We start from the raw sequence: 9,799 nt of genomic DNA, 5'->3' as shown, positions 1-9,799 counted from the left end.
TAATATTACAGAACACCTAACTAAATAAAGATGGTTTCATTGGTTGTGTAAAATATTTTTTTGTCATCCCCATTAACTGCATTATGACAGTTGTGTTTCTTTAATAAATTGAAACATATTTGATTAATTCGCAGTTATTAATCTTATCTTTAGATCTGCCCAGCTTAAAGTTCAATGAGGCAGGGAAAGCGGGCTGACCTGCGCCTGCGCCGAGTTTCGCGACGGGCGCCGTGTGAGGTCGTGTTATTGTTGACATAGATTAAGCTTCTGCCTATTACGATGACTTCTTTTGTAATTTCTAATATTAAAGGCAAAATCTAATATTTGCCTACTGTGTATTTTGTTTCGTCATAATGTATTCCTGCGGTGCACTTCAGTTGGTTGAGAAATATTTAGTTTAAATATTTTATTATTGATATTTTTCTTTAATTGCTTGTATGCAATTCGCCTTGGATTGCATATAAAGCGTGAAAATAAACTTGTGTCGATAGTTCTGTATTTGCTCGCATGAGTGTTGGATACAATGCCCATTACGAGTCCACGTAGGTATTAGATTTTTTAATTTTGATGTAATTAGCGATTTCATATGTTTTGGTAGGGACATGTGTAATATTATACAGTACCTACTCTACCTACATAGAGGGAATCATACTGAAATATCTATGGTCACGCAGAAACTGATGCATTAAGTGACACATTTTCCTTATTTATCGCATCTTAATAAATTCGTTCACGAAAAACAGGAAAACTTCATTATAACATACCTAATGTTTTTAGGTACTAATTACTTTTTGTAGGTCAAAACCATTATCATTGGACGTTTTATGCCTTTGTTACATTAAAAAGCTATTGATTTGCTTTGATTGATACTACATAATGTGTTTTACCACAAGATTTTTTACACATACAATTAATTGGGTATATCCACGATGCGAGGAAAATCATTATTAATAATTTTTTTGTGAACAATTTCGTAACGTCACAAAAAAATTAAAAAATATGCTAAAAATACTTTTTGCCTTTAATGCTTTAGTGAACTTTAATTCGACCCTTGGTCTGAATATCCAATGCTAGGCAATTGGTTTGCTAATATATTTTTACGAGGACTTGGGTTGAAGTCTGTAGGTGTTACTGTATATAAACTGTGTGTGTCTGTCTATACACTACACCACTTATTACTGTTATATATTAAGTTCAGGGTCAATGATTTGAAATGTAGTAAATAAGATGGCAATACGCAAAACATAGTAGATATATTTCCTACGTGCGCCTACGGTTCGGTGTTACAAGTGACTGACTGACTGACTCTCTAACTAGCATACTCAACGTTATTAGTAAAGTCAGAATTTGTGTCCCTACAAGTCCCTAACTTAATACTAACATCTAAAATCTTCCATCCGTCTTGAGCAAACGATTTGTATGAAAAGAGATCATATTTTTAATCTGATTATTATTTTTAATTTAGGGTTTTTTATCTTAGTTATGACAACCCCATCATATTCTTTTACAAACATAATCTATAATTATAAATGAGAAGAGACTTTATATTTTTCCCATCACCCATTACTCAGTTATTAGACTGATCACGAACTTAATTTAAACAAGCTAATATATCTCTTTTTTTCTTCGAAGATGTCCAACACTGTGGTTATTTAAAATCCTTATTTATTTCATAAAAATAAAACAACTGCACTATCTGGGAAACCCGAGATCCGTAAATAAAGGGAGATTGTACTTTATAATTTGATCTTCTTTTTCTAATAGACCATGTTTATGTTGTATGGAGTTTATAGAATACTTAAACTAGATTACAATAATCGTGACGGCATTATACGATACATTGTTGATGGATAACTTACAAGTAGGTTCTATTGAATGAGGAAGTTTAAGAGTTCAGATTTTAGTGGCTTCTAGTTCCGTATGTTAAAGATAGTTGTACATATTATATTTTTAAATACGAGTTTCCTGTTCTTGTTATTTTCATTGAGAAACACATTATGTTTGTTTAAATTTATATTTATAGTAAGGGCTTGTTACAATAGTAATTAAACTTACTGCGTCATTTTCTGTAAATTGTAATCATTTCTGACTTTAATTAATAATGAAAAAAATATAAAATTATAGTACGATCGCAGATTTCTGATAACAATATTGTGATATAACATTATGCAATTGTCGAAAAGTTAGCAAGTGTGACATTATGGGAAGTGTAGGAATTTTAGTTTTAGTATAATATAATAGTAGTTTTATGTACAATTAAATGCGTGTTATATCATTAAAGTATGTGTGCATTATGTGTAGAGTTCATATCAAAGCGCATATGAAGATGAATCTAATTAGATGATCACTATTTCATAAGATTTTATGATAGTTTTTCGGAGAGCCTGAGTAGGAAAGAGTTACAAACTAGAACGATGTAGCTTTTATTATTTTTTCCCCTTAGGATTATACAGTAAATATTTGAATAAAGTACACATCTAAATATATCTATTAAAAGTTGCCATTCTAAATACCGCCTTACGTAAACAATGTTAAAGTTTAGTCTAATCTTTTTTTGTCAGTCGCTACGCTAGTTAATAATTGAGTGATCTTATCTTCTTCACTTTTTTACAAAGGTTGGGTTGGTCTGTAGGTGTTTGTATGTAGATGTACATTCATATTATGTACTTATGTAGTGTATCGTCTCCTTTAAAGGAATATTATATAAATTGATACTTGTAATTAATTAGGTAGATGTCTGATCTATGATTCAATCAGTGCTCTTTGATAACTAAGTTCGTTGTTAGGGTTGCCTTCTGTTTTAGTAGTTATTTTGGTTAAATTGCTGTGCCTACTTCTTTGAGGTAAACCTAAATTAGGGAGCATTCGATGATATTAAAGTATATTCGAAGCCCTCACATTTTTCTTGAGTAGTTATTTTGATAGGAAAATGTATAGTTTACCAGAAGTTACAGGCAAAACACTGGAGACTCATAATGCTAAAACGTACACTTTATATAATAGGCATAGGCTTTACTTAAGTTTATTTCAATGGAACAAGATGCCTTACCTATTCATGGCTTTTACTAAGCAGCCATTTTACGGTTAAACCGTTTTGTATCTACTTGCAAATATTGCAAAGCGATATAAACGTTTATGCACATAGCGCCGGGTTAATGCCATGGCCGTCTTGAAAGGAATAATAAGCAGTCCTTCACATATAATATAATATGCTGCATAAGTCCTTTGTGTCAGAACGATGTACGATTATATTGAATTCAACGGTACATTTATATACCTTGCCATCATACCCTTTTATGTTGGAGGAACGAAAGATATTGATTAGGTACTTGTACAGCAATGAAATGGGCCATATTCCTGTTTCTGTTGTAATACATTTTATTTAGTGTCGTTACGAGAAGTTCTGTCAAATTAATGAGGCCTAGATTTAACACTTGTGCGGAATCATACCTGGTACTGGCAAAAAGTGTTTCAAAGAGCAAAGAGTGCGTACCTTTTTTGTAAACATAAAAACAAAATGTCACGTAGATAGGTATCAAAGAACTCGGAGCTGTGGACTACCAAGCGGGCTTACCGAGGCTCCGGCTCGAAAAGCATGAGTAGGAATGGGGTAGTTTTTGGTCAGTCTGACACTCCCTCTCGCCTCGCCCATGACGGGAGAAGTCAGTATAGGTATCATAGAACATAGTGTATCATCCAATTAGTTAAAAAGAATAAGATTTTATTATTAATTCTACCATTTCTTGTCTGATGATATGATTTATGTTGATTAAATATTAAACAAAAACTGTCCAGACATTTTACAATACCCGCGGATGAAGTTCAACCTTAATAACGTCAATTTCATGGTCAACTAAACTTCTTGTATTTCTTTTTTTATTATTTAAAAATGTCATAGTTCCATAGTGGCATCCATATAACACAGATTATAAAAAAAGCTAGCGGTCATCGCTCGGTGACACAAGGTGACTGGCTATGATGATGAGCCCGGTATTATTATTCAAGAGTACCTTACATATTATTATTTTTAAGTAAATACACCATAACGCACACGATGATGTGGCTCACAATAAAAAAGTCGTTAGCCATTCTATACACAAGTTTCAAGTCTTAGGAATTACACAATAGACGTTTAATTTTGTAAAATTCTCGTTTTTTTTTTAAGATTCATTGAACTATTCCTGGTCGAATTATAAATATAGAGGCCATTGATCTTTCTATATACTTTTTTATAACAATCGATTGCGAGAAGTTCTCTAGTATAGTCTCGAGAGTTGTATGTAGGTACTTCACCTTCGTAACCTTCTTTATTGTCTTATCCAGTTATTTTTTATCATTTGCATTATACATACGTTTTTAAAAGTATCTTAGCTAAACAAAACCTACGTTTAACATTATTTATACATACATGATTAATTCGAACTACTCAAAACCTGTCATCGATCTTTGTATGGCTTTTAGGATCATTTGCGTTTTTTGGTTCACACACCTCTGTGGTTTTAGTTTCTAAGAAGCTCGAACAGATTTCATTTTTAGAAGAAGATACAGTATTTACTAGTCGTTCTGTTATGAAAATGTATCATAAGCAGAACAAAAACCTACATTAAATATAGCATAATATGCAGTTACTGATTTTTAATCACATAGTAGGTACAATATTTTCATACATTTAGAATATACATTATTTATTATTAATATGGTAAGATACAAATTGTATCAACATCATCAAGTACATATTTATATGCTAAACATTAGTATATGTAATAATAATAAAAGGAATGTAGTAGGGCCGCATTTTTTGCATGAACATAGTAAGTGAATGTTATAAAAAGTTTAATGAATGCTGTAAAAAAATATATTCACGCAATGGATGCGTAATATTTATTCACTGATACATACAGTACCTTTTACGGATATAATGTTGTATGACAGGATACGGCCCTGACCAACCTTAGTCGATATCAAGTGGGTGTGGAACGACGAACTATATGAAGCCAACGTTCCAGTGAAGGTATTCGCTTAAATCGGTTTGTTATAGGAATGCTGCAGGTGGCCTGTCGATTCTAGAACTATAGTTCTGTATATGAATTAACATAGACCTTTTCTCGGTTCCTTTCAACCTTGCTCCTAAACAATTCACTTTTGGATGACGATGTGCTGAAATACCGGAGTGACTCACTCATCTAATTACAATACACTTACGAGTAAAACATTACCAGTTATTTTTCGAAGCCGGATATTTTGATCACGTTCTGTGGAACTCCGTATCGTTTATGAATAAAATAATCGAAACCCCAAGAACGTTGAACTACGGGATTTACAAGACGTATGTACAATACAAAACTATTGTAATGTTATTCGGAGAAGTACATTGTACTACACGATTACATGCATATTTTTTATTGATTTCAGGAGTTTATTACGAATGACTTTTCCATTCCATGCTTTCGGTTTGTAATCTATATATATAAATCTCTTCCGTTACTGAGTGACTGACTGACAGACAACGCACAGTCGAAACTACTGGTCGTAGACAGCTGAAATTTGGAATGTAGGTTCCTTGGGACATGTAGGGGAGCACTAAGAAAGGATTTTTGGAAATTCAACCCCCAGGGGGGGAAAAGGGGTAAAAACGTTTCTATGAAAAATCTTATTCCTTGGGTTTATAAACTTGAAACTTGGCATGAACACATACATAGGCAAGTAAATATGTTTGACATTATAAGTTTTTTCAAGCTACCCTCCAATCGTGATTTAGGGGTGCGATTGGGTGACTGATTTATTAACGCACAGCCGAAACCGCTCGGTATAGGAGTCTGAGATTTTGAACAGAGGTTCCTTTAGTAACATAAGTGAGCACTAAGAAGGGATTTTTGAAATGTCAACCCCCAAGGGGGGAAACGGGATAAACTGAGCCGGGGCTGCGGGAAAGTTCTAACGAGATACCGTGGCCCCGGAACGCAAAGGGCAACTGAAGGAACGAGGTGGGTTTTAGTCAGTAAAAGTCTGACACTCCCTTCCGTTCCACCCAGAGCGGGAGAGGTCATTTGATGATTTCCCATCCTTAAAAAAAAAGACTTTGTATGACAACTTTCAGTCGTCTCTTTAACATTCTACTACACAACTATATATAACCGAATTACACGTGGGCGAAGCCGCGGGCGGAAAGCTAGTTTATATTATAATTATATGGACTGCCTCGTTAGTAGAGTGGTCGCAAGTGCGACTACCGGACAAGAGGTCTCGGTTTCGATTCCCGGGCCAGCAAAAGTGTGGCTAGGCTATTTTCGGTTTTTCGAAAATTTCTCAGTAGTAGCACGGAGTCTAGAATTGTGCCCATATGGCAATAGGCTGGGTGAGCTTATTGCCATATGGGACTGAAAACACAAATGGTGAAAAGTGGGTGTTCACACTTCTGCCTACCTTTTCGGGGATAAAAGGCGTGACGTTGTAATTATATATACCTACACATATATTAATATTTAATTATAAACGAAGTTATTATTTTCCTCTTTAATTTAATTTGAGTCCGTACTACGGGTTACGAAATTGTATCCGATATTTAAGGAATAAATTTAATCCCTATCTTAATCAAAATAGTTTTAAACACTAAATATGACAACTTAAGAGCCAGTTCAAACAAATCCTGTTACTTTATCATTACATTTCACTGTAACCTTACCTTCTTAATATCAAAGATTTTAACACATCTCGTTTCTTGGAAAGCGCAAGGATCGCTTAAACATTATATTTTACGATTATCCTATTCATGTTCCTAGAAGCGTGTTGTTGAAATAGATACACAAGTAAAATCAAATAAGATACTTGATAATTCAAAGACAGAAATGCAACAAAGTATGGAAATAGCTGGTATCAGGTTGCTCGAAGATACCCGGAGCTGCGGACGGCAAAGCAGGAGTGAAAACGCGGTGGTTTTTTAGTCAGTCAAGAATTTGACAATCCCTCTCGCCTCACCAAAGGCTTTGATAATGATGATTTAAAGGTCACTCGAAGTCTAAACGTCCTACGTCCTATAAATTTATCTCTAGACAATTTTAATAATCACAAAGTTATTAATTCTTTTTAGTTTTTAATTGTTCTGAAGTGGTCTAACCACAAAACACGTGAATGTGCGGATAGATTAACCATTTAAAATAATTTGCCAATTTACCATGAGCCGGATTCGTTGACGCACATATCTACTAAATAAGGAATAAAAATATTTAGGTACCGAGATAACCGACTTTGGATTTTAACCTTATAGGAATAGCATAATATTTGTTATTATTAACAGATTTTCTGAAACAATAGCTTGTGTCATCTTGATATCCTCTTGCACGCATCCTGCTACCCATGCCCATATTGCCTCTCAATAATAATGTGTAAAATGTCTTATTAAACTACCAACATGGTGGTGTTATATAGAGTTGTTTTTTACCAATCAGGGTCAGCGTCACGCATGCCGGCTACTTAAGTAGGTGTGTTCTCAGTACAGACATCACTACAAATGTTGCAAAAAATACATTTTATATAATAATAATATTTTACGGCGGTTGACTGAGGTGGAATGTCTACTGAAGACATTTTTGTAGCACCTAGACTGTATAGTACGTTAGTTACGTACTACTTAGAGTTCTAATATAAAAAATTATTAGCAAAATGATTGTTGATTAATTGTTACATCAGCTCACCCAGGTCCAGTCATTTGTTTATTTTCTATCATCGAAAAAAAGGGATCACGAATGCGACTGAGGAGGTAATTAGGTATATAACGGTACCGATATCTATCAGAATTATAGGTACGAGAATGATTTTGAAAATTTCAGTACAGTACAAATCGGTTTAAATATAGCAACATACCGACTATTTGCTGGCTTTGTGAGACACAATGTTAAATACATTGCCTTACTTATCAGTTCGTTCCGGGCTTTCAGTATACTTAGAGGTTCATGCTGTAGGAAATGAACATAATGTATGGCAAAAAAGGATTTACGTACAAACTAAAACTAGAAAGGTTTTAAACAATGTATTTATGTTTGAAACTTATATAATAAAATCATTAAAGAAATAAGACACGCCTACTGTCGCATAACATTTACCGCATTCCTAATTCATTCTGTATAGATACCATTGAAATAATTCTAATTAGAAGGACGACGACTTGCAGTACAAAGTCTTACGTAGGCAATTGTAGGTTCATGGGCACACATAGAAACTGTGGGATTTTCATTACGTATCTTTATATATATAATTCTTCTGTAAGTGTGTATGTCACTGAACTTCTCTTTAACGACTGGACCGATTTTGATGAATTTTTTTATGTGTGTTCAAGAGGATCTGAGAATGGTTTAGATTCACAATTTTGTCCGCCGGACAATGTTTTTTTAACTTTTAATTTATTAGTAGTTGTTGATTTTGGAATGTTTTACATTGGATACAACAGACGGAGCTACCATCGCAGTGTCAAATATTATGACGTTAGATATTGTCATAACATTTGAATAATAATTTTTATCAAAAAGGTCCAGAATGTTTTAGCTTATTAAAAAAATATTTTCAAATTAAAGACGTGTAGACAGGACAACGTCTGTCGGGTCCGCTAGGATTATTATGTCTTGGTAGGTACATTGGACCTATGGACCAAAAACTCCGACCAGCAAGACAGGGATGTGCAGTTGCAGGATTCAAGACAGTCATTCATGTCCCTGAAACTCGCCGACTTCAGTGTTCCGGTGTTTTCATGGCTGTATCTACTGTAGATCCTGGCTTACAGGAGTTGCAGCGGTACGGAAGGTAGCTTGTCCCAAAAAAATCCGATGTGACAGATTGACGAAAACAGAAACAAATGGAATCGATGTCACCATCTTTAATTCAGTTTTTTTGATTTAGAGAAAACTTACCAACTAAGTGACTATATGCCGTATTCAGGGACATTTAATGATTACTTAAACTATTTCTTTGTAACGATTTCGTTTCGAAAACAATTATTAAGGACTGGGTAAAGTAACCATTAAACCCTGAGTACGGTGGTTTGTACCTAAACCATCCAAAGGAGATCAAAACAAAAAATATAAAGGACGAATAAGTATTTAAAGCACAATAAAAAACGCTTTTAAAATTAATTAATTCCCTATACACTAATGAGATTGACAAGTAGGTGGTGATGATAAGTTTATGTCGAACGTTTATGAATAATTTATTTGCACAGCATCCGTGAACTAGTCATGAACAATGGATGAGAGAAGGATGATTATATCAGCAAACATATATGACACGGCTCAAGTGATTTATGATCAGTATAAGATGAGTACGAGTCCTCCGTTTATCTCCTTAGAAGGCTGCGCGTAATTACAATCATTGTTGTTCCTCTGTTTCAAAGTATATAATGATAGCATATAAAATAATTACGTATTTATCTTATTTATAACAATGTATTTACATTAAAGTGTGCATTATGATTACTGTTTCTATGACAGTCTATAGGGGCTCATTAAGTAATGTAATCTGAAGTTGTAGTAAACTTATTAACCACTTTGTGAAAGGATATTCAATCCAATATCAATGTTAATGGTTTTTCTACTTGGTTTAATTTTTTTGTTGTTGTAACAGACATAGCAAAGACTTGTCTCTTAAAATGAATATTGATATTTAAAAACTAATCTTAAAAGTTGTACCAAGAGCAAAAAGTTTGTGGTATACCTCGTTAGCGATCCACGTAGCGTGTTAAACACAAAATAGGTAGGTACATACATCCCTATATATGTACATACTTACTTACCTATATTGTAGTTGTCGTTTA

The sequence above is a fragment of the Spodoptera frugiperda genome, chromosome 15, assembly GCF_023101765.2.
Source record: "Spodoptera frugiperda isolate SF20-4 chromosome 15, AGI-APGP_CSIRO_Sfru_2.0, whole genome shotgun sequence".
Classification (NCBI taxonomy): Eukaryota; Metazoa; Arthropoda; class Insecta; order Lepidoptera; family Noctuidae; genus Spodoptera; species Spodoptera frugiperda.
This window is presented reverse-complemented; position numbering follows the sequence as displayed.